Here is a 27231-nt window from a genome sequence, read left to right on the forward strand (position 1 = left end):
TGGCTTGATTTCTTATAAATTAGAGTCAATTCTCTATATATTTTTGAAATGAGAACCTTTGACTGTAAAAATGTTTTCCCAATTTATTGCTTCCCTTCTAATCTTATCTGCATTAGTTTTGTTTATACAAAAACTTTTCAATTTGATATAATCAATTTTTTCTATGATCTCTATTTCTTCTTTGGTCACAAATTCCTTCTTCTTCCATAGGTCTGAGAGATAAACTATCCTATGCTATTATAATTTATTTATAATCTCATTTTTTATGCCTACATCATGAACCCATTTTGCCCTTATCTTGGTGTTAAATGTGGGTCAATGCCTAGTTTCTGCCATACTAATTTCCAAATTTCCCAGCAATTTTTGTCAAACAATGAGTTCTTATCCCAAAAGCTGGGGTCTTTGGGTTTGTCAAACACTAGATTATTAAAGTTATTGACTATTTTGTCCTTTGAACCTAACCTGTTCCACTGATCAACTAGTCTATTTCTTAGCCAATACTAAATGGTTTTGGTAACTGCTGTTTATAATATAATTTTAGATCTGGTACAGCTAGGCCACCTTCATTTTTTTTTTTTTTCATTAATTCATTTGAAATTCTTGACCTTTTATTTTTCCATATGAACTTTGTTGTTATTTTTTCTAGGTCATTAAAATAGTTTTTTGGGAGTCTGATTGATATAGTGCTAAATAAATAGATTAGTTTAGGTAGTATTTTCATCTTTATTATATTTGCTCGCCCTATCAAGAGCATTTGAGATTTTTCCAATTGGTTAGATCTGACTTTATTTGTGTGAAAAATGTTTTGTAGTTTTGCTCATATAGTTCCTGATTTTCCCTTGGCAGATAGATTCCTAAATATTTTATAATATTGGTAGTTACTTTAAATGGATTTTCTTTTTGTAACTCTGAGTGTTGGATTTTGTTAGTAATATATAAGAATGCTGATGACTTATGTGGGTTTATTTTGTATCCTGCAACTTTGCTAATCTCTGGGTTTTCTAAGTATACCATCATCTCAGCACTGAGTGATCATTTGGTTTCCTCATTACCTACTCTAATTCCTTTAATCTTTTTCTCAACTTATTGCCAAAGCTAACATTTCTAACACAATATTAAATAGTAATGGTGATAGTGGGCAAACTTGTTTCACTCCTGATCTTAATGGGAATGGTTCCAGTTTATCCCCATTACATATGATGCTTACTGATGGTTTTAAATATAAGCTACTGATTATTTGAAGGAAAAGTCCATTTATTCCTATACTCTCAAGTGGGATGTTGTATTTTATCAAATGTTTTCTGCCTATATTGAGATGATTATATGTTTTTTGTTAATTTGGCCAATTATATTATTATTATGATCAATTATACTAATATATATATATATATATATATATATATACATATATATATATATGCAATATAAAATAATTATACTAATAATTTTCCTAATATTGAACCATCCCTGCATTCTTGGTATAAATCCTACTTGATCATGGTGTATTATCCTGGGGATAATTTTCTGTAGTCTTTTTGCTAATATCTTATTTAAGATTTTAGCATCAATATTCATTGGGGAGATTGGTCTATAATTTTATTTCTCTGTTTTCAATCTACCTGGTTTGGGTATCAGTACCATGTCTGTGTCATAAAAAAGAATTTGGTAAGACTCCTTCATTCCCTATTTTTTCAAATAGTTTATATAGCATTGGGGCTAATTGTTCTTTACATGTTTGGTAGAATTCACATGTAAATACATCTGGCCCTGGGGACTTTTTCTTAGGTAGTTGATTAACAGCTTGTTCTATTCCTTTTTCTGAAATGGGACTATTTAAGCAATTTACTTCCTCTTCTGTTAATTTGGGAAGCCTATATTTTTGGAGGTAGTCATCCATTTCACTTAGGTTATCAAATTCATTGGCATAAAGTTGGGCAAAGTAACTCCTTGCTCTAATTTACTCTTTATTGGTGGAAAATTCTCCCTTTTCACTTTTAAGACTAACAATTTGATTTTCCTCTTTCCTTTTTCTAATCAGATTTACCAAAGGTTTATCTATTTTATTGTTTTTTCATAAAACCAATTCTTACTTTTATTTATTAATTCAATAGTTTTCTGTATTTTCAATATTATTAATTTCTCCTTTTAATTTTAGAATTTGAAGTTTAGTATTTGATTGAGGGTTTTTAATTTGGTCTTTTTCTAGCTTTTTAAGTTGCAAGTCAAATTCATTCATCTTCTCTTTCTCTATTTTATTCAAGTAAGCCTCTAAAGACATAAAATTTCCCCTTATTACCACATTGGCTGCATCCCACAAATTTTGGTATGATGTCTCATCATTGTCATTATCTTCAGTGAAATTATTATTTGTGTCTATAATTTGCTGTTTCACCCAATCATTCTTTAAAATGAGATTATTTAGTTTCTAATTACTTTTTGGTCTATTTACCCCTAACTTTTTGTTAAATGTAGTTTTTATTGCATTGTGAACTAAAAAGAATGCATTTACTATTTCTGCCTTCCTGCATTTAATTTTTAGGTCTTTATGTCCTAATACATGGTCAATTTTTGTATGGATTCCATGAATACAGAGAAAAAAGTATATTCCTTTCTGTCACCATTCAATTTTCTCCAAAGATCTATCATACCTAATTTTTCTAATATTCTATTACATCCTTAATTTCTTTCTTATTTATTTTGTGGTTTGATTTGTCTAATTCTGAGAGTGCAAGGTTGAGATCTCCCACTATTATACTTTTGCTGTCTATTTCTTCTTGCAACCCTCTTAACTTCTCCTTTAGGAATTTAGATGCTGTACCACTTGGTGCATGTATGTTTAGTATTGATATTGCTTCAGTGTCTATGCTATCTGTAAGCAAGATATAATTTCTTTCCTTATCTCTTTTAATTAGATCAATTTTTGTTTTTGCTTAATCTGAGATCAGAATGGCTACCTTTGCTTCACCTAAAGCATAATAGTTTCTGCTCCAGCCTTTTACCTTTACTTTGTATGTATCTCCCTGCTTTAAATGTGTTTCCTATAGACAGCATATTGTAGGGTTCTGACTTTTGATCCAGTCTGCTATCTGTCTCCACTTTATGGGAGATTCATCCCATTCACATTTATGGTTAAAATTACTAATTCTGTATTTCCTGCTATCTTATTATCCCCAGATTATGCTTTTATTTTTCTTGCCCCTCCTTACCTCCTTTCCTAGTATTAAACTTATGGGTACCACTTGTGTCATGCCACTTTCCCTCTTTAGTATTCCTCTTACCCCCTTTTAATCCCTTCTCCTTTCTTGTATCCTTCTCTTATTACTCTCTTCCTTTTCCTTAAGAGATGTTTCTCTGTTCGCCAAATATGTCAATTATTTTCTCTTTGAGCCAACTCTGATGAGAGTAAGATTCACACAATGTTCCTCCCCCTCTCTAAATTCCCTCAGATATGATAGGTTTCCTTTGCCTCTTCATGGGATATAGTTTTCCTCTTTTTATCTCCCCTTTTCCCTTTTTCTGACACTATCCCATTTCCATTTCTACTTCCCCTTTTTTACATTATATCAGTAAAATCACATTATACATGTAATCTTTATGTATATTCACAACAGAAATGTAGTTCTCAAGAGTTCTTTTTACCTTTTTCTGCTTCTCTTGAGTCCTATGGTTGGAGATCAAAATTTTTATTTAGATCTGGTTTTTTTCCTTAGAAACAAATGCAATTCAGTTTCATTAAATATCCATCCTCTTCCAAGGAAAAAAGTGCTCATCTTAGCTTGGCTGCATTCCAAGTTCTTTTGTATTTCAGAATATCAGATTCCACGCCCTTCAATCTTTTAATGTGGAAGCAGCTAGATCTTGTGTGATCCTTATTGTGGCACCTTGGCATTTGAATTTTTTTTTTTTCTGGCTTCCTTGGAGTTTTTATTCCTTGGGTCTTTTTCAGACGGTGTTTGATGAATTCTTTAAATGCCTATTTTACCTTCTGATTCTATTACATCTGGGCAATTCTCTTTGATGATTTCCTGTAAAATAATATCTAGGCTATTTTTTCATCATCATAATGTTAGGGAAGTTCAATAATCCTCAGATTACATCTCCTAGATGTATTTTCCAGGTCTGTTGTTTTTCCAAGTAGATATTTAATATTTTTCCTAATTTTTCATTTTTTTGGTTTTGTTTGATTCTTGATGTCTCAATGAATCATTCATTTCTATTTGTTCAGTTCTGATTTTAAATGAGTTATTTTCTTTATTAGATTTTTTCCTTCTTTTTGTATATGTCCAATTGAGTTTTTAAATTAGTTATTTTGCTCTATGAAAATTTTTTCCATTTCACTAAAATTTTTTTTAGTGAGTTATTTCTTTATCCAATTCACGAATCTTACTTTTTTGCGAGTTCCTTATCTTTTCCAAATCACAAGTCCTACTTTCCTGGGAGTTCTTTGCCTTTTTCAGTTCACAAATTCTGTTTCCCTGAACTTCCTGGGAATTCTTTACCTTTTCCAATTCACATTTCATGAAGTTGTTACTCTCTTGCATAGCTTCTCTTTCCTTTCCCCATTTTTATTCTAGCTCTCTTTTAAGATTTTTAATACTCTCTTCTAGGAGACTGTTGTGTGATGGGGGCCAGGTTGCATCCCCCTTTGGGATATTGTCTGGAGATTGTTTGCTGGAGACTGAGGAGACTGTTAGTTTCCTCAGGGTTGAAAACCTGCTCTCTTTCTGTATAGAAGTTACAGATCATCCTTTTGATTTTTTTACTCATTTTTTTAAAAAGCCTGTAGGGTCTGCCTTCAGGGCAAGGAGTTTACCAGCTTCCTCTGCAGAGAAGGGATAGATATATGGACAGTAGCTATCCTGCAAAAGGGGTGCAAACAGCTGCAAGGTATGGGAGTGCTCTGGGAAAAAATTCCCCACCAGAAGTGACTCAGGTCTGGGTATCATGGCCGAGCTGCAGAAGTGTCCAGTGAAGAACCCCGCTGTGACCACACAATCCAGTTGTGTGTTTTAGCAACTGCCCTGGGGCTAGAGGCTGAGCAGCAAAAGTGTCACTATCCCAAGCCAAAGCCTGCTGTGGAGCTGTGGGAATTAGCAGTTGCCCAGTGAATAGCTTCACATGCACTGGAAGTGTCTTTGTACAGGGAAGCACAGTAGAGCTGCAGAAATTCTATTGCTCTAGACTAGGCCCCCCCACTGTGCAGATTAGAGGCTGCCCCAGGCTGTGCCCCCCTGCCATGCAGATTTGTGACTGCCCTGGCCCATGCTGCAGAATGTAGCTGCACAGCTGTGTTGTGGTCTGTGCTGAGTCACTTCCAGTTTTGGGTGGGTATAGTCCGATCTTGTTAGGTGCTAACAGTTTTTAGAGTACCCTCTACCTTTGGCTTTAATTTCTCTGATGGTCGATTGCTTTGCTGCCAAGGCAGAGCAATCAGCCTATGGCAGAGTTGTCTCTATCATTTTCTAACCACAGAGGCCACCCCAGGCCAGTCTGTTCAATATGCTAGCCTCTAGTTCTATCCCTGTTTGCACTGGTCTGTTCCGGGACAAATCTTTTCTGGTGATCTTCCAGATTATCTTCAGCTGGTAAGTTGTTGTACTTCCAATCTTCATGAATTTTATCAGTCAAGCCCTATTTTTGAGGCTGAATTTAATAATTGGTTGTGAGGGTATGAGAGAGCCTCAGAAAGTCATGTGTGCCTTTTTTGCAGTCTTGGCTCTGCCTTTATGTTTTCAATCTTTCTAGTCTATTTAGTTACTAGAAAAATTTCACAGTAAAAAATGACCATAACCAGAGTAGGAGTGAAGAACAACAGAAAGTTTGCCAGTATCTAGATTCGACACTATCCAGGTTAGGACACTTACTAATTCCTCTAGTCCATCATCATTGGCACCAATATAAAAAAAGTAAAAGGATGTAAGTAATAATAATAATAAGTATCCATGAGAAAGGTGATGCAGACCAAGCAAATATTTAGAGTGAACTTTGTTAGGTAGACAAGAGAATCAGTGATAGCCATGTATCTCTCAATGGAGATGAAACATAAGCAAAAAATGGAAGAATAATAAGATGATCTTTCAAACTAAGAGTGAAATTTACAGTAACTCTTCAATAACCTCACCATGCTGAAGGGCATCACAGTTGCTCCCATCCAAAAAATCAGCATAAGCCAAGGAGGCAATGAGAAAATTGGTTGCATAGTGCAGATGCTTGAAGTGAAGGATTGAAATCATGATCAGAAGATTTCCCAAGACAGCTAGCCCAACTCCAAAGCCAAAGGCTAGGTAGTGGATGATTCTGGGTCTTAGGTAATAGGGAATTTGAATGCAGGACCCATTGATGTTTTCATAATACAGCTATACAACTGTAAGCTGGAGCTCATTGCTGCTGCTGATAATCATTCTCTCTGAATGTGGCAGAATTTTCATTAGCTTATGTATTTTTGGTGGTGTTGACATCCCTAATTTTCTCCTTAAGGTAAAAGATGCATTGAATAAATGCCTTCAGAAATCTACCAATTACTATCTTTAATAGATATTACATCTTTCCATTGATATTATAAACTACAAATCATTTTATACGTATTCAGAAGAAACATCTAACTTGGAAACACTTTTGCTACTAATCTTCAAGGCAATTCATTTAACAGACTCAGAAAATCTACTAAAGATTTCTATGAACATGTATAAACACCTTAGCTAAGAAAATTTCCCTTTGATCCTTTAGTTCTTTACTTCTGAGGCAGTTCTCTTTGTCAAGCAGTGAGATGTGATGTGATTACCCAATTCAAAGTTCAGCTTTTATTCCAGTATTCTTTCCCACAGTATCAATTAACAGTTAATATCCAAGGCACTCTGTAAGCATTTAGGAAGTCAGCCAAAGAAATCTTATCCCCTCAGTACTGGCCAAGATTGATTCCCTATAGTATGAGGTGTGAACTGAGAAAAGAAACTTTTTTTCCCCCCAATCATTATCAGAGGGAAAAAAAACAACTGCTGCTTAATCAATAGGAAATCTCTTATCTATTCAATTTTGTGTGTGTATATATATATATATATATATACATACGATTCACATGTATTTTGTTTCATGTATTATATGAAATATAACATTCTAAAGAACTTGGCTCTTTTCAAACTTCCACTCTTCTTATAACTTATTCCCCTTACATAATCTGAGATTCTGTGACTTGGGCTCCTTGCTCTCTGGACATTATTTCTCAGCTTTGAGTGAGAAAATAACATTTTTATGTATTTTGTTATCTGATGGGGAATGACATGTATGTATATATGTATGTGTATATATTTGTGTGTGTATATATATATGTGTGTGTATATATATGTGTGTGTGTATGTACATTTAAATAATGATGAGCATTTACATGTAACTTTCAGGCTTACTAAGAATTTTATATGTGCTATCTCAGTCCTCAAAATACTATGAAATAGATGCTATACCTCTATTTTACAGATGGAGAAACTGAGACTGAGAGATTAAATTACTTGTCCATAGTGAAATATTTTGAAAGTGCATGAATGACTGTAATTAATCTCAAATTTTTTAGCTTCTTAATTTCTGCATTTTTCACTGATTTACCTAGATGCTTTTTTATTAATTTTCCAAACAATAGAAAAATTCTATGCAAATCTTTGGTCTTACAAAATTTTCCACAAGTCTACGGATTTATGAAGCATAAAATGAGCCCAGAAAATGAGAGAGCCCTAAGTCTTTTTTTTTTTTTTCCCCCCTGAGGCTGGGGTTAAGTGACTTGCCCAGGGTCACACAGATAGGAAGTGTAAAGTGTCTGAGACCAGATTTGAATTCTGGTCCTTCTGAATTCAAGGCTGGTGCTCTATCCACTGCGCCACCTAGCTGCCCCCCCAAAGTCTTTTTTTTACTTAGGTCAGAGAGAAGACTGTGGAATAGGTAGCTATATAATGAACATGGGAAATTTAAACAAAACAAAAAAAAAAAGCATTGCAGGAAGAGTCACCAGTTCAAATCTTGACAATGCCACATGGGCATGTCATAATCACTTCACATCAGATAAGAAGCTTTTACTAGATGCCTTTTAAGCTCTATGCTCTAATCAATCCTTTTGTCTTTGATTATTTTATGAGTATTCATGCCCTCTGATACTTTTTCCCTTTTCCTTTCAATTTTTCTTTTCTTCCTTTTTCTTTTCCTGTGGCTTCAGTTCTTTTCCTCTGACTTTTTAATGTGATTTTCCTTTGAGATGGTCACACTACAAACCAACAATCTTCATTCTCTTTTTATTCATATCATCATATCTTCCTGTTCATACCATCTTTCTATTCCATAAACTCCACTGGATAACTTACTTCTGGGTGAAATATAACATCTTAATATAACATCATATTATATGAAATATAACATTCTAAAGAACTTGGCTCCTTTCAAACTTCAACTCTTATAATTTATTCCCCTTACATAATCTGAGATTCTGTGACTTGGGCTCCTTGCTCTCTGGACATTATTTCCCAACTTTGAGTGGGAAAATAACCTTTTTATTGCTAAATTTACCCCTTGTAAGAAATGTTCTGCCTCCTCATTTCTGATTCCAACTGTTAGCTAAGACCCCCTTTAAATATATATTTAAAAAAAAGAAATTGAAAAAGAGAAACAGAAACAGAAAAACAAAACAAAACAAAACAAAACATTTTCATGTGTTCAATAAAGCATTAGGAAGGATTCAAAATAGTAACAATAAATTTCTGTTTCAAGAAAATATATTTAATAATAGAAAAAACAAAAAAAAAATAAATAAAAGACATTATATTCAAGACTGTCCATCTTTTCCTTGCTTTCTTGTAGGTTATTCTTTTGCTCTCTGCTTTGCACTTTTTGTTTTACTTTTTCCTGCTTTCCATCTACCCAGCTTCCCTAAGCATGCTGCAGTTAAGCAAACATATATGTAAATATATATATATATATTCACACCCACGTGTACATATGTATATATATATAAACACATACATATGCTTACATGTATACATATGCACGCATTCCCACCTATATTTATATGCATACCCATTTACATATACATAGATATGCATCTAAAACAATATTAATATGGTTGACATATAATGTAGATATCTCTCTTGATTGAATCTCTAAGTTTAATTTTGTCCAATATCAATGATTATGGTATTTGCATATAGCTCTTCTTTCCTATGCCTGCTAACTTTTCTACTTTAGTTCTACTCCTGAACTTGCCTTGCTATTATTTAGCTTCCATAGTAGAGAACAAAAGTTTTCTACAGTATGTGTCAGACTGGATTTGAACTCAGGTCTTCCTGATTTAAAGTTTATGGCTTTTATCATTTAGCAGCAAGCATGAGAGTTGTGATCAGCACCACTCAGAAGGAACAGTACTTTCTTTTCTTATTTTTCCAGTTTAGTTTGTCTGAATCATGGAGTGTATGCCCTTCCCCTATTTTTTTTTTCCCCACAAGGAATAGGACTATAGGTGATTGTATTTCTCTACAACTACGTGAGGATAAGGGGGGGAATGATATGAATTCGAGGAGTTATCTGGTTGCCAATATCTTTGTATGGTAATGATTGTTAGAGATTTTTCAGTTTAAGTCCCATAATGTACATAGAGATGGCATGCTAAGTTCTGATTTGGCAAATAAAATTAAAAGTGATTTGATAGTGAAGAATCTAGACAGAGTTAAAGAATGAGCTAGGTAGAAAGCAGATTTAATATTTTAATACTTTAAGCATAGTGCATTTTATCCTCTCAAATAATCTTATACCTGAGTAACAAGAGATTAATAAAAGCTGTTTGGGAGATTTTCATTTGATCTTGGCAGAGGGGAAATAGGTATGGGCTACAAGCTGTATGTCTACTGATGGTCTGAGAGGATACTGCAGCTTTCTCATGCCTATACTATAAATCAAACTAGGCTATCTTTTGCCTTATTTTTAGCTATCCTTAATCACTGAATAGACATTGCCTCAGACAAACTGAGACTAGTGAAAAACCTTAGCCTAAAAAGGCCAATGTCTCCCATTGCATTCAAGGCTAACACCAGTCAACCTGATATATGTCTTGCCACAGGAATATTATGAATCTAGAAGGGAGAGTGAGGCTGATGACTTTGCACAGTCCTGCCTCACTTAAATCCAATTCACTTGCAAATCAAAATATTACTGAAAGCTTTAGGAATACACATCCCATAATGCAGATATTACATTATTTTGCTATCTTACTATGAAGACAAGGGAGACAAAAACATACATTCAAAAGAAAAAAGCAGTCAAAATTCCTTCCTCCAAAGCCTGAAAGAAAAATATGAACTGGTCTCAGGCCATGGAAGACCTCATAAAGTATTTTAAAAATCAAATAAGTGGGGTAGAGTAAAAATTGGGAAGACAAATGAGAGTGATACGAGAAAATCATGAAAAACAAACAACAGCTTGGTAAAGGAGACATAAAACTACTGTAGAAAATAACACCTTAAAAACAAATTAGACCAAATGGTAAAGGAATTACAAAAAAGCCAACAAGGAGAATGCCTTAAAAGGAATTTGCCAAATGGACAAAGAGGAACAAACATTTATTCAAGAAAAACTCCTTAAAGGTAGAACTAGCCAAAAACTATGTATGACTTGGCTATTCTAAGATATAGAATAATCCAAGATAACTCTAAAGGAGTTAAGATGAGAAATGCTTTCCACACACAGAGAAAGAACTAATGATATCTGAATACAGATTAAGCATACTTTTTTAAAGCTCAACTAGTTTTTCTTTTATTAGAGATAATGTTAATTATTGCCAACAAGCATCAGAAGTGGCAAAGACAGCTTCCTTCAATCTCCACCTCAAAACATGAATGTTTTGATTAAATAGGAAAAGCTCTAATGAGGTATGAAAAAGCCTATTTTATAGTCAGTTCTTTTCAGGAATTAAAAGGGATCTAAGATTAGGTTTCCTACATAAAATGTATTTATCATTTAAAGTTAATTAATTAGGGGAAGACTTAAATACCAACAGGTTCTAAAGAATTTCTTCTCTTGAGGACTTCTACTGAAAGGAATAATTATATGTAGAAAAGAGGGGCACATTACTTTTTTTTTAATGCATGTTAAAATATATAATAATCCAATATGTATAAACATAGTTATACAATTCTCTTGCTGCACAAGAAAAATCAGATAAAAAGGAAAGAAAATTAGTAAGAAAACAAAATGCAAGTGAACAATATCAAATAGAGTGAGAATATTATGCTGTGATCCACATTCAGTTCCCACAGTCCTCTCTCTAGGTGTAGATGACTCTCTTCATCACAAAATCATTGGAGCTGGCATCAATCATCTCATTGTTGGAAAGAGTAAGTCATCAGAATTGATCATTGTATAATATTGATGTTGCTGTGTACAATGATCTGCTTAATTTTACTTAGCATCAGTTCATGTAAGTCTCTCTAAGCCTCTCTAAAATCATCCTCCTCATCGTTTCTTTTTGAACAATAATATTCCATAACATTCATATGCCATTACTTATTAAGCCATTCTCCAACTGATGGGCATCCACTCAGTTTTCAGTTTCTTGCCTCTATGAAAAGCCTGCCACAAACATTTTAAGCATACTTTTTTTTTTTCTTAAGGAATTTTTTTTTAAATTTACGTTCTCTTTTACAGCAGACTATTAGGGAAATGTTTTGCATGACTATACATGTATAACCTACATCAAATTGCTTTCTTCTCAATGGGGGGGGTTAGGAAAAAAGGAGTAGAGAGAATTTGGAACTCAAAGTTTTAAAAATGAATGTTAATTATTTTTTATGTAATGGGGAAAATAAAATACTAAATAAATGGGAAAAAGAAAAACTTTCAGTGAAGTTTTAAGGTTTAATTGCTTAAAACTATACTAAAACTTTTAGGACATCTTGTATGTGGAGCAAATAAAAAATAATCTCAGACAGAGGGCATCAGGAGATTGGAGATATAAGACACCAAAGGCTCCTGTGAAAGATGGGATTTGGGATGAGTCTTTAAGGAATTAAAAAGTCTTATGTTGGAAAGAGAGTATTCCAAATGTGAGAAACAGTCACAGGTAAAAAGGTCCAGCTAAGAGATGGAGTGTCATGGGTAAGGTATAACAAGAAAACCAGCATCATTAGATTATACAGGTAAGGACATGAAGTTAAAATATCTGGAGTAAAAAAAGATATGAAAGTTCCAGATTACAAAAAGCTTAAAGCCTCAAACAGAGGATTGTATACTTGATACTGGAGATAATAAAGAGCCATTGCTTTGTATTAAATAGGGGCATACTGTGTTCAAATCTGTGGTTTAAAAATCACTTTAGCAGGAGTGGAGAGAGACTTAATATAGGGAAATCACTCAAACAATAATAATAATCCAAAAGTGAAGTGAAGAAAACTTCATAAAAGTGACAGTTGTATGTGTTGAGAAAATTTATAAATAGACACACACACATATACATATATATATCAGAGGTTGTGAAGATAGAAAGCATACTGTGTCACATAAGTGAACAAACCAGCATCATTCAGGTTGGGAGTTATGCTTATTGGAAAGATGGTGATGCCTTTTATAGTAACAGGAACATTTGGAAGTAGGGAGAGGTAGAAAGATAATAGGCACATATTTTTGGATACAGTGACTTTAAGATGCTTATAGGATACAATACTATTAGATGTAGAACTAAACAATAGGAATAGAAAGTGTCTAGAGATGATTATTAAACTGAGGGGAACTGAAAAAAAAAATCATTATATGAGATAATTCAAGTCTCCCTAGATGATTTAATCTGCATTCTATGAACTATTTAATCTAACATATTTTGTTAAATATTTTCATAAAATTAGTTTTAATCTACAGGTAGCTAGGTAGCACAGTGGATATGGTTTTAGGCTATATAGCACATGGAGTAAATTTGTGTTTATATCTAGTATTAGAGACACTTACAAGCTTCATGATCCCTGGCAAATCACCTAACAATCTTCTTATATTTTTGTAGAGAAGGTCTAATCAGTTAATATTTTTAAGGCTTAATTCATTATCTGGCATATAGTAAACATTTAACAAGAATATACCACCCCTACTCAAAGGTCAAGAAGGGAGGAGTTTAGCTGGGATGACTTTTTCTTTGAAACTGGAAGTCTTACTTGCTTTTTGAGGGAATAGAGTGGGGAAGGGTAGTTACTGGAGGGATAATTACTCTGCCTTTTGCAACCAATTAACTAAGAATTCCAATGTACAGATGGAGATAGAGACAGACAGACAGAAGTAGATGGAAACAGAAAGAGACAAGTAGGTATAAACAGAGAGAGAGAGAGAGAGAGAGAGAGAGAGAGAGAGAGAGAGAGAGAGAGAGAGAGAGAGAGGAGAGAGAGAGAGAGAGAAGAGAGAGAGAGAGAGAGAGAGAGAGAGAGAGAGAGAGAGAGAGAGAGAGAGAGAGAGAGAGAGAGAGAGAGAGAGAGAGAGAGGAGAGAGAGAGAGAGAGAGAGGGAGGAAGGGGCTAGGGAGGACAGAGAGAGATAAAAAAAGAGTGACAATAATTACAAGCTGAAATGGGGGCAGTTGGTAGTATAGTGGATAGAATACTGGACCTATCTGTGTGACTCTGACAAGTCCTTTAACCTTATAATAATAATAAATGTTCCCCTGGGTTGTTGTGAAAAACAAATGAGAAAAAAATTGTAAAGCCCTTTGCATGATACCTGGTATGTATAATATATAAATGGTTGATATTATTGATGAAGTAATTGCATAAAAATAATGATAAAGTGCACTTATACTTATAAAAACATGTAAATTACGTTAATTTAGGTGGTTCTCTCATTGATTAAGATATAAAGAAAGCCCAGGACTTTGAGGGTAGAAAACCATTATGACTGTATGAATTCCTTTCACAGAGAGAAAACTTAATTATTGGCTGTAAGAGAGATTGATTTCTACCTTTAGTTTATTTAAAATAATAAAAGAAAAAGATAAAATAAATCACAAAATTATATAATCCAGAATAGAAATGAAAACATCAGTGTTACTGATTCAAATGAATGCAATTGTTAACTACAGAACAAAAAATTATTCCAATTTCTTACACGTGAAAAAATTTTAAAAATCTTTAAAAAGAAAAAAGTTAGAGATTTTCTTGGAAAAAAGCATAATAGACAATATATGTGGCTTACCTACTACAACTAAAAGGCTAATAGAGTGAAGGCTTTAGATAAGATTATAAAATATTGATGATACTCTTTGGTACAAGGGAAGAATAATGAATAAAAGCAAATGTCAAATAAGAAAAGACAGGAACAAGAGTGCAACTTTGAAGATAGCTTGAAGACAGCATGACACATGTAATTTGTCATAATAAAAATTTTTAAACATGAATCTTGAAATTGGAATTTAGATTGAGTGAAAAGAATATACTTTCATCTCATAATATTTCACCTGTTCCATTTTTAACTTAGTTCCACATTTTACTTTTTTGAATTGAAAACCTTAATTTTTTTCAGAAAACAAATTTATTGTTGAAGAGTGACCTCTGAAGACTTTCCCAGTGACAATCAATTTGATTGCTCTTCGAAACCAAGGATAAAGAAAGCATAAATCAGAGGATTCATGGCTGAGTTATAATAGATAAACCAAATGAAAATTTCATACATATATGCTGGGGTGATGAACCCTACAAATGCATCAATTATTGAATCAATAAAATATGGGAACCATGAAATCAGAAATGCAATCATTGCAATGCCTAATGTTTTGGCTGCTTTTCTTTCCCTCTTAGACACTCTGGCTTTGTAACTTTCTGAGGATGACTCAGTTTGGCTGTTAATACTTTCAATCTTTCTAGCCTATTGTTTAGCTACTAGAAAAGTCTTACAATATAGAATAACCATAACCAGAGTGGGAATAAAGAACAACAGAAAGTCTACCAGTACCCAGTTTTGATTCATAGCAATCTGACAACCTCCCACACAGGTGAGAGTACTTACAACTTCTTCTAGTCCATCATCATTGGCACCTGTGTAAAAAAGTGAAAAACTAAATGTAATAGCAAGGAACCAGGAGAATAGGATGCAGATGGTTGAAACTGACAGTGAATTTGGTTGGATAGACAAGAGGGTCAGTCACAGCAATGTAGCTATCAATGGAGATGAAGCACAAATGAAAAATAGAACAATAACAAAACGATCCATCAAAAGATGAATGAAATTTACAGTAACTCTCCCCAAAGTACCAACAACTTTCTACAGACCTCACCATACTGAAGGGCATCACAGTGGCTCCCATTAAAAAGTCAGCACAAACCAAGGAGGCAATGAGAAAATTGGCTGGAGAGTATAGGTGCTTGAAATGAAGGATTGAAATCATAACCAGAAGGTTTCCCAAGACAGCCAGCACCATTCCAGAGCCAAGAGCCAGGCAGAGGATGACTTGGAGTCCAGGGGAGTAAGAGACTTTAATGCAGGACCCATTGATGTTCTCATAGCAGAGCTGTAAAGCTGAAGTTTGGGAACCATTGCTGCTGCTTATCATTATTCTCTTTTGATGTATCTTTGATTTTCTTAGTAATCACAGAAAAATTATCACTGACATTTTCAATAATCCTGAAAAAAAGATAAATGTATGTGTGTGCAAAGTTCAATACTATCTTTCATATATTATGGTCCATTTCACTGAGATATTTGTAAGACACTTAACACGTTGCCTGGCATAGTAGGTATTACATACATGTTTAATCCTTTCTCCCTCTCTTATAAACAATGAAGCCCTCATTCTCAGTCATACTCAGTATATGTCCATTTAACTCGGTAGGATGCTTCCCCTTATATAAAAACCTCTAGGGAAATATCTTTGAATAAGTCTCCTAAGGATCAGCATCAAAACAGTCATTGCTTATCTTATTATATAATATTTTCCTCTCATCTGATTCTTTACCTCTGCCAAACTCCTCTGAAAAGTTCAGTGAGGGGGCAGCTAGGTGGTGCAGTGGATAGAGCACCAGCCTTGAATTCAGGAGGACCCGAGTTCAAATCTGGTCTCAGACACTTAACACTTTCTAGCTGTGTGACCCTGGGCAAGTCACTTAACCCCAGTCGCAGGGAAAAAAAAAAAAGGAAGAAAAGTGCAGTAAGATACTAAAAGATTCTTCCCTTCAAGGGTCACCTTTTATTTGTCCTTCTTAATGTTGTCAATTCTGAGTTAATGCCCAAAGTACTCCAACCTTTTGGGACCTCAACCAGAGAAGTGACAGAAAACCTGTAAGATATAATATCTATGGCGTTAGGTGTGAATTAGTGGAAGAAACTTTTTTTTTTTCTAATAACCATTAATAAGAAATTTATTCTTCTACACTACTGTTTACTGGAACATAAGTGAGCTATTTAATTTTGTCACATTTGCACATTTTGCATTTGTTTCTTGTTCTATGTGTTTTGTTTTTGTTGTGTGTTCTATGATTTGTCTATGTTCTATGTGTGTTCATATGTGTATTTATATATGTATACATATGAAATGCAGATGTATATATGATGCTATATAAATGTAGCTTTGTTTGTATGCATATGTTTGTGCATGTAATTATGAAAGCTGAAAATTTAACTGTCTTTTAGGAGACTCTGCCTATATTTATATATTCACATATATGAATATACATGCATCCACATATGTAGTTATATTTCAAAGTTTCTCCTGCTCATTAAGTGATTTCTAGTTTTTTAGGTATTAGCTCACATTTTAGAGCTTATCTCCTTAATAACATTTTAGATATTTTTTTCATTGCTAGCTAATCCTCAGATTGCAAACATACTAGCAATTTGTTGTTTTCATAATTCAAGTCTTTTTAGCTTTCATATGCCTAAATAGATTTGGATTCATTTAAAGAATCTTAGAGAATTGTTGGTAATTTCCATATGATAATAAAACATCAGAGGAGGATTTTTTTTGAAAACTCTGAATATATATTATGTTTACATATATGACATATATATGTACATATATTTCATCAGTGTGAGAAACTTCCACTCAATACATGTCTTTATATAAAGTAAATTGCTACTACTATATAACTTATAGTTTTACAGTGTTCCTGGGGGAAGAATTGGGGAAGGTACTGAGAGGCTAAAAGGCTTTTTCAGGAACCAGTGTGTGGCAGAATTCAAGTCTTAATTACAATTAATTACAAAGCAAGCCTTCCTTCTACTCTTCAATTCTGCCTATCCACATATAATTGTCACAAAAGTATTTGGGCAATTTCAAACTTTAATAACTTGAGACAACACTAAGACTTTATTAGATTAAAATTGCAATAAGACTAAACATACAAATTATACACACATGTCCATTTACACACACATAAACATCTATACTGAATGTATGCATGCATATAATATGCACATATAACTTGTACACATGCACACATTTATATATATATGTGTATATATATTTGTGTGCATTATATAGATAATAGTAGAATAAGATATTAGAATTAAGTGATATCTTGAAATCCAAATCAACAATTGACCTTGGTGAGTTTCTGTGCGGCATAAAGAATTCCACAACTTGCCTATAAAATGTGAAACTAAACTCTAATAAGACTTCACAGTGGTGCCTGCCTTTAAACTGTGTTCTCTCATGATAAAGCTACTCAATAACTGTGATTATTCGGGGTTGGGATGATCTGCACTTATTCTTATTTGTCTTCCATTTTTGAAGAGGATCAAGGGATGATGTCTTGATTCATGGGTGAATTGGATTAAATGAATCATATTTGCAGAGTCATCAGCTTTCACTCCCTCTTTCAGAGTCATCAAAGTCCAGTGGCCGGACAAAAGTCAGACTGGCAATTGCCTGGAATGTATCTTGATGTCTTCAGTACCTACCATACTCTAAGCACTCCATAGCACCTGCTTCACCTGCCTTCATTATCCATTGGAACAAGTTGTTTTCATGCTCCCATTGCATAGGGCTGGGGAGTAAGGATGGGGAGTCTTCATGTGCTTGAGGTAGACATACTAACTTATCTAGGGGTTTGAGAACTATCAATAATCCTACTTTCCTTTCAAAGTCAAGTATCACTATCAACATAAAGATTTTCCTAATGGCCCTCGGCTATGAGAATTCTCCCCTCTAAATTATCTTATAGTTATTGTCATTTGCTTATTTATGTACATGTTGTGTTTCTTAAGATAATATAACCTTCCTGAATGTAAAGACTTTTTCATTTCATCTTTGTATCAATGGTACATTGAATTTGTACCTGGAAAATAGTTTTTAATAAAATTCTTGTGGGTTGATGACAATCTTAGTTTTTTAGTCATCATACTTCTAAAATCCTTTGGAAGGGAAAGTGGAAGATTATGGAATAATATTGTCCAATTAAGACAGCAAAAAGCAGGGAAGGGAATAAACTTATAGAAAGTTTTACAAGTGGCTTAGCTTAGCCAGATTATTCTAAGAGTATTAACAAATGAACTGAGAAGGGTGCAAAAAAGAAACACAAGAAAAGAGATGTCAAGATTTCTACAGGATTCTGAGTGCAGAGCCACCATATTTGTCTCTTAACATCACAATATTTGATTTGATTGTCCAAGATAGTTTAGAAGAAACACATTTGAAGCATAAAGATTCATTCAGAATTAAATTAATAGGTTAGAACAAAATTGTTTATGCTGCATGTGAACTTAAAAAAATGTGAGTAGCAATAATGATCTCAGAAAAAGTGACAATAAAACAAGACAGAATCCATTTTTCCAGGAAATTCATTTTTTTATATCAACTTAAATTCTATCTCCCTGTAATTGATTTCTCCTTTCCTCTTATGTTCTTCCTAGGTTTTTCTTCTGTTTCCTGAATAATTCCATTTATCTTATTACCTTTACCTCTCTATTCTACTACCACAATCCCCTGAATATGATTTGAGTTCATAAATGACTTAGAGCCCTTTGAAAAGGAATTATGACTCCCCACCAGCTCTTTGTTTTTCTTCTTTCCATTCTTTCTTACAGTCCAGTGTTATACCTTTGTTTTAGATCATTAGAATCTTTCTTATAAGTAGTTATCTTTTATTTTCATGACTTTCATACACACACACACATACACAAGTATATTTATATATATACATGTGTATCTTTATTATTCATGTGTACACAAGTCTACCTCTATCTATCTATCTATCTATCTACACATGATTATTGTCTTTTGTTCTCAAAGAGAAACAAAATGATATCACTATGTTAGAATCAAGTTATAGTGTGTCCCAGTACAGCTGATCAGATCAATAAGAGCTCAGAATGCACTACCCCAAGTTGGGTACAAATAGTCCTTGTGAACATTTGGGGTGGATTATCTCAATTTGCACATCTCAAATTTCTTTTGAACTAATTCTATTCTATTTTTGCTCACAGTGCATAACACCTTCTCTGATAAGGGCATACTATGCTGAGATGTCCTATGCCAATGTCTGCCATATTACATAAGTAATTCAAATATTCTTAAAGGAGATTTTGAGCACCATATGAGTGCTTGTCCTTTGTGAGTTCTCTCTAAAATAGTATTTTTGGCAAGAATATGTTTGGTATTCAAACAACGGAGTCAACCCAACAGTACTGTGTATTCTCTATAGAAAAGTTATAATTCTTGGCAGTTTAGTTCAAGAAAGGATCTGTGTCTGTTATCTAATTCTGCCAGGTGATCTCCAAAGTCTTCCTAAGGTAATTCAAAAGACAGTAATTCAGTTTCCTGACATGATGCTAGTATATTCTTCAGATTTCACAGATAGACAACAAAGGCTCTGTCATTTGGTATCTTTGAATGCTGTGGATAAATCCACTTATCTTGGCAATGTGTTAGGATTACTAAGTGAGAATTCAGGTTGTCTGGACAGTGACAAGGTGAGAATTCAGGTTTTCTGGACAATTACAAGGTGAGAACTCAGGTTGACTTGATAGAAGGAGCAAGCTCATTGGCTGAAGTGGTTCTTCCCAGAAGCCCTTGCATTATCCCACGCCCATTCTCTGGGAGGATAAAAAGCAACAGTGGGCCTGGAAAGTGAGTCTACATGGAGAAGGATAAGAGCTGGAGGAGATTCAAGGAGAAGACTTTGCATTACATCAGGCTTGACGCAGCTCTCTGCAGGAAGGGAAGTCACTTCTCTGGACAAGAGTTAACAGCAACTACCTGGAGACAATGGTTCACTACAGGAAGAAGAATCTGTCTGAGAGATTTGAGTAGACACAGCAGATCTCTTCCCAGAGAGCGATCCAGCAGCTTCTGGAGACGACAGCTCGCTACAGTAATGTACTTTCTAAAAATATACACATTAATAATGTGGTTAATGTGTGCATTGCCAGAGCTAGTTCAACGTTTGGAAGGCTCTAAAGAAAATATTGGACTTAGTACCAAACTCATGGTCTACAGAGTCATTGTGCTGACCTCATTATTAGTCCAAAGATACCAAATGACAAAGCCATTGTTATGAAAGTCAAAAAGGATGAGTTTCTTCAAACTCTCTTCTATTCATTCTAACATAAAAGCAAATTAAATAGTCAGACATAAAATTCAAAATACTTTGCTTTTGTTGTAACTGAATATCTGTGGTTGAAAATCAAAAGGAATTTCCATTCTGACACCCTATCTTCCTATTCAGTAATTTATTTATAAAATGTTTATTTTTACCATGAGTCATTATATCACAAGCATTTCAGGTAAGCCCAGACCTCTTCCCCTATGTGTTTATATTTGAACTATTCCTATTAACAAAGAAAAACAGTTAAGTAACAACACAGCCAAAACAATGTTTCATTTAATATATCTAGATTCACTGGATGCTAACATGAAGGAGCCACTTCCAAGGAGGCATCAGAAAATGTCCAACTTATCTAAACAAGATTTAGTTTTAATATATCTTTGAATTCATGCCATATAATTCTCATATGTGGAAAAAAAACCCCTGAGACTCATGAAAGTTAAATCTTGTCAAATAGGTATTAAGTTGAACTTCTGGACATCTGAATTAATATGTGACATTTTAAGGAGGGAAGAATGGAGTGAATGTTGTGCATATCAGTGTTATGGGAGGAGATAGACCTGTATCAGAATATGAAATAATGTATTACTAGGGAATGCTGTAATTTGAGTACATGGTTATTAGCCAGATATCAGTAGCTCCAATAAAGTGCTTTAAAAATAATTTATTTAATTTTTTTATTTATTTACGAAGCATATGAATGGGTAATTTTTCCAGCCCTGACCCTTGCAAAATTTTTTGTTCCAAATTTTCTCCACCTTCCCCCTACCTCCTCTTCTAGCTTGCAGGTAGTCCAATACATGTTACATATGTTGAAATACATATTAAATCCAATATATGTTTACATATTTATATAGTTATCTTGCTGTGCAAGGAAAATCAGACCAAGAAGGAAAGAAAAGAAAAACTGAGAAAGAAAAGAAAATGCAAGGAAATAACAACAGAGAGAATGAGAATGCTATGTTGTGTTCCACACTCTTGTTCCCTCTCTGGGTATAGATGGCTCTCTTTATCACCGAACGAGTGGAACTGGTACAAATCATTTCCCAATAAAGTGCTTCAAAAAAAAACAAATCCTAGTTCCTTATATTACTTCTGGCTGAAGAAAATCAATATGAGGGAAGGACTGGGGAGCAACATAATGATTGAATGGCTCAGAAAATGAGCATTTTGGATTTTTTTTTTCATGAAAAAGAGATATAAACTAAGCAATTTACCTCTAATAAAAATGCAGTGGACCCTCCACATTTGTGTTATCAGCCAGGAAATCAGCCCAACAGAGTAGAATATAATCAATTTGAAAGGTAGAAACATTATTTTGGATTGTGGAGCCATTAAACAGCTGGATGTGAACTATAGAAGACTTGATTTCAAACTCTGCCTTACACTCTGGATACCTCACTTAACCTCTCTGATTAACAAATCATAATACAAAGAGACTCATGTTTTCTAACAAGTCTTGTCCATGTTGAAATACACAAAGCATGTTAAAACATATATTATTGTATGAATTCCTTTCACAGGAAGGTAGTTTTATAATTGAATAAGATTGATAACTTAATACAATTTCCTAAAAATAAAAGAGAGAAAGAAAGAAAAAACAACAATCAAATACTGTGATCCAGAATAGAGCTAAAACCTTTTCAGGGTTACTGATTTTTAAAAAAATGCAATTGTTAACTACAGAATAGAAAATTATTCAAATTTATTACATGTGAAAAATTTAAAGAAACTTTTTTTAAAAAGAAGAAAAATATCAGAGATATTCTTAGAAGGAGAGACAAAATAGGTCTACTAAAAATGAATCTACTAAAAATGAAAGGCTAACTGAGGGAGCAGATTAAATAAGAGAATAAGATATTTATTGGAGGGAGAAAACTCCTTTTACCCACTAGTCTAAGATGAATAATGAATAAAAGCAAACATTAAATAAGGAAAGACAGGAACAGGAATGCAAGTTTGAAGACAGCTTGTAAATGATGCAGGTGTAGCCCCCTTTAAGATTCCTTTTCTGATCTCCAACTTCCTTTGGGACTAACCTTTGATTTACAAGATCTGGTCAAATCTACCCTTTTGTATTCCAAGGGGAGAGATTCTTATCTGAGCTAACTTGGGCTTGTACCCAGCCCCCACCGGATCTGAGCTGGCTTGGGTTTTCTCAACCCCCACTATCTGCTCAGGTTTCCCCAAAACAGTTTCTTCCTTATCTGAAAAGCACACCATGGCACTGTCCTAGGCTCCTTCAAGCAAATAAAAGAGCCAAGCTGGAATCATCTCTGGGCAGAGAGTTGAAACATGCAAGCATGATGCTTTGCATCGCAGACTTTCTGTCCCACCACTTTTGGTGTATTTCTTCCTCTTTCTAATACCTTTTACTAACCAGACTTTAACCTTACTACCAAACCCTCCAATAAACCTCTTTTTATCAATCTAGGTTTTCGGGCCTGTAAATTCATTTACAGGGGACTCTCGCTGCTACTAGAACTCATTTAACTGTGTATCCTTGCGCCGAATCCAAAGGGGTTGCAGGGGAGCTCCATTTGATTCCTTGTACCCCAAACCTGCCACTAGACCTCCATTAATCCTAATTTTATTTAGGTGTCCTTTAGCTAGACCTCAACAGTAAACACTGTTCCCATATAATTTGGCATGGTAAACAAATTTCATTAAACATGAGCCTGAAACTGGACTTGGATTAAATGGAGAGACTATACTTTTATGTCACAATAATTCACCTGTTCCATTTTAAACTTTGTTCTATATTTTAAATTCTTCAATTTAAATCCTTAATTAGTTTAGAAAACAAATCTATTGTTGAAGAGAAACCTCTGAAGACTTCCTCACTGATAATCAGTTTAATTGCTCATCAAAACCAAAGGTAAAAGAAAGCATAAATCAGAGGGTTCATGGCTGAATTATAATAAGTAAACCAAGTTAAAATTTCATAAATATATGCTGGGGTGATGAACCCTACAAATGCATCAATTATTGAGTCAATAAAGTATGGGAACCATGAAATTAGAAATGCAATCACTGCAATGCCCACAGTTTTGGCTGCTTCTCTCTCTCTCTCTCTCTCTCTCTCTCTCTCTCTCTCTCTCTCTCTCTCTCTCTCTCTCTCTCTCTCTCTCTCTCTCTCCCTCTCCCTCTCTCTCTCTCTCCTCTCTCTGATACTCTAGCTTTGTAACCCTCTGTCTATCCATACTTTCAATCTTTCTAGCCTGTTGTTTAGCTACTAGAAAATATTACATTAAAGAATGACCATAACTAGAGTGGGAATAAAGAACAACAGAAAGTTTATCATTACCCAGGTTTGATTTATAGCAAACTGACAATCTCCCACAGAGATATGGGCACTTACTAATTCCTCCATGCCATCATTATTGAAATATGTATAGAGAACTGAAAAACTAAATGAAATGGCAAGGAACCAGGAGAATAGGATACAGATTCCTGAAACTGACAGAGTGAATTTGGTTGGATAGATCAGAGGGTCAAGTGATAGCAATATATCTATTAATGGAGGTAAAGCACAAGTGAAAAATGGAAAAATAACAAAATGATCCATCAAAACTTGAGTGAAATTTACAGTAACTTTCCTCAAAATACCAACAACTTTCCTTAGACCTCACCATGCTGAAGGGCATCACAGTGGCTCCCATTAAAAAGTCAGCATAAGCCAAGGAAGCAACAAGATAATTAGCTGCAGAATGCAGCAGCTTGAAGTGAAGGGTTGAAATCATGACCATTTATTAAGCATTTATTGTTTCTCTAATTTTTTCTTTGACTCATCAGTCCTTTAAGCATTAAGCTATTTAGCCTTCAACTAATTTTATACATTTTAATGGCTTTTAAATGAACATAAACTTTATTTATTGTCATAATTAAATGTGTTTAACTTTTCTGCATTTATTAGTGAAGCTTAAGCCCTAATACAATATCATTTTTTTAAAATAAATAAACTATGGATGAATAGCTAATTAATATCTATATCCCTTTCCATAACTGTCCAATGATTACCAGAGGCCTATCATCTCTAACTGTTATAAAAATTTCCTTCAAATTTCTAACTTCTTTCTGGTTTTTGTTTTTGTTTTTGCTTTACATGTCTGAAAAGGGGTACCTAAAAGAGATATGTTATAGTTTTACTATTTCTTCCTTTACCTCATTCATCATTTCTTTTAAATATTTAGGTGTTATTCATCCTATTGAGTATTATTACTACTAATTTATTTGTCTTTGGTGCCTTTCAGCATAATGAAGGTGCTCTGTTTATTTTAATCAAGCCTATTTTTTCTATTATATAAGATCATGAGTGCTCCTCCTACATTTTTTACTTCAATAAAATCATAATAGATTTTGCTTCCACTCTTTAATTTTAACTATGTACTAATCTTTTTTATTTCAACCATGTTCTTTTTAAACAACATATTGTTGGGTTCTTTCTAATCCATTTTGTTAAACTCTACTGTTTTATGGATCAGTTCCTATTCACATTTTGTGATCATTAATTGCATATTGCTTTCCATTCAATACTCTTATTTTTCCTCCCCATCTTTACTTCTTGACACCTCTTCACAAATAAGTTGGTGAGAAATGGAAAATATACTAAGCACCAGTCCTCTGTGCTAAATTAAATCTGTTGATATTTCTCTGCCTCTCTTTTCCTCTCATTTTAATATTACACATAGCTTCTTACATTTTCTCTCTTTTTAAACCTCTTTTCATAATCATTCCTTCATGATTAGATTTCTTTTCTTATGATTCATATCTTTCTGAATATATTCCTGAACATACCTTCCCTCTAATACCCTTGTCTCTTCTCCCTGTTTACTCTTAATTTCCAGTTGAGTAAAAATGCTTTCTGCACTAATCTTTGAGTTGGCGTGAATTCCATTCTACTTTGAATATTTGAAATAAAAGTGAGGTTCTAATGATGTCTAGATGGAAAAAAAAAAAAAAAAAACAACAACCTATATGAAGGACAGATGAAACTAGGTAGTGTCTCCAGGCAAAGTGAATACATAGGAAGCTTTTATTGGAGGGTTTAAGGTTTGTAGTCTTATCTCAAAGAACCAGAGTTCAAAGAAACAATAAATAATGGAGAATAGATAATTCTTTATTATTATGGGAAACTTCCTCTCCATTATTAAGTCAAGAAGCATTTAAATACCTATTATGTGTCAGATTTTGTGCTGGATGTTGGGGATTCAAAGAAAGACAAAAAACAATTCCTTATCGGCTGTCCACAATGAAAGTGTATGCTCTTTGCTTAAAGGGTGTGCTTTCTATAGAAAATAATTCTATAAACTGGTTTTGCTTTTAGTTCTAAGAATCTCAGAACAATGATAGCCTAAATCTTCTAGAACATTTCCATTCTGAATCCCCACTAGATAAATCAAAGTCAGATTTTTCTGATTATTATTTTTCAGAAAGGTCATATGGTCATAAATTTAGAACATGATTCAAAGCCAGAAGTGATCTTAGTGGTCATTGAGTACACTCATTTTCTCATTTTACAGATGCAGAAAATGAAACTGATGAAGGTTAAATGATTTGTCTAATGTCACATAGCTAATTAAGTATTTTAGGTAGGATTTCAATTCACGTTTTCCTGAATTTAAACAAACATTGTTTCTATTAAGAAACCCAACTGTCTATGGTTCAACATCACTTTTTATTAATCATGCTGAATTTTATCATTCCCTGCAACTTGCAAAAAATCAAGAAAAAAAATCCATGTATTTATCAGTAATCTCAGTTACTTCAGTAGAAGCTTCTAAAAATTTAAATTTTAGTTACTAAAACCTTGCCAGAACTCTTAGTATTACTCCCTCAGCAGCAAATGTAAAATGTTTATACTCATGCCCAGGTTTTTAACCCACTAAGTTACAAAATTTGTACTTGAGAAGTCTCAGATGGCCTTTTGTACTTGAAGGTTTGTATCTCTTCCCTAAGCAGCTGTCAGTAGGGATTCTATTTAAGACATTACACCCAGCTGTTCATTACTTTCATGATCATGTTTTCAATATGACTTCAACCAATACAGCCATTCAAGGGAAATAAATGAACATGCCAAGGATTTAGTGGGGATGATGAGTATTCTTGCTGGAACTCCAAAGTTTTCTTTTAGTGTTTGGTTGGTAATAAAGTTTTATATCATAATAGGTCCATTTCTGTCCTAGGTGGCAGAATTCTGCTATTACCTTGGTCTCAGACACTTAAACACTTCCTAGCCATGTGACCTTAGGCAAGTCACTTAACCCCAGTTGCCTCAGGGGGAAAAAAGCAAGGAGACAGTTAAAATTATAACCTTTTGTCTTCTACCCAGAAACTAGTTGTGAAGAGCTTTATATGACCAAAGACATTATATTCAATCCTAGAAAAAATGGGGAACTGTTGGAATATATTGCACTGGGGAAAGGTTCCCTGACATAATCAGACCTGTTTTTTAAGGGGTATAATATTTGAAGCTATGTGAAAGATAAATTGGAGAAGGGAGTGGTTTTAAACAAAGAGATCATGTGGGAAATGTTTGCAGTGATCTGGGTGATGATTTATGAGAACCTGAATTGTAGTCATGGTAGTGTGAATGATAGGGAAACTTGTGCGATTTTTTGGAAGCATCTTTTTCAGGTCTCTCCTTCACTCAGTAGCTCCCCCTAGGTTACCATACAAATTCCAGAGCTTTATATTAA

At 33.9% G+C, this 27231-nt stretch overlaps 3 pseudogenes; all 3 read right to left on the reverse strand.

The window, feature by feature from the left end:
* Positions 1–5689: 5689 nt before the first annotated feature.
* Positions 5690–6458, reverse strand: LOC141540660 (trace amine-associated receptor 7a-like; annotated as a pseudogene).
* Positions 6459–14502: 8044 nt separating this feature from the next.
* On the reverse strand, positions 14503–15543 carry LOC141540661 (trace amine-associated receptor 7c-like; annotated as a pseudogene).
* A 7763-nt stretch (positions 15544–23306) lies between these two features.
* Positions 23307–24282, reverse strand: LOC141540662 (trace amine-associated receptor 7d-like; annotated as a pseudogene).
* Positions 24283–27231: the final 2949 nt, after the last annotated feature.

Source organism: Sminthopsis crassicaudata, chromosome 4, assembly GCF_048593235.1.
Source record: "Sminthopsis crassicaudata isolate SCR6 chromosome 4, ASM4859323v1, whole genome shotgun sequence".
NCBI classification, from domain to species: domain Eukaryota; kingdom Metazoa; phylum Chordata; class Mammalia; order Dasyuromorphia; family Dasyuridae; genus Sminthopsis; species Sminthopsis crassicaudata.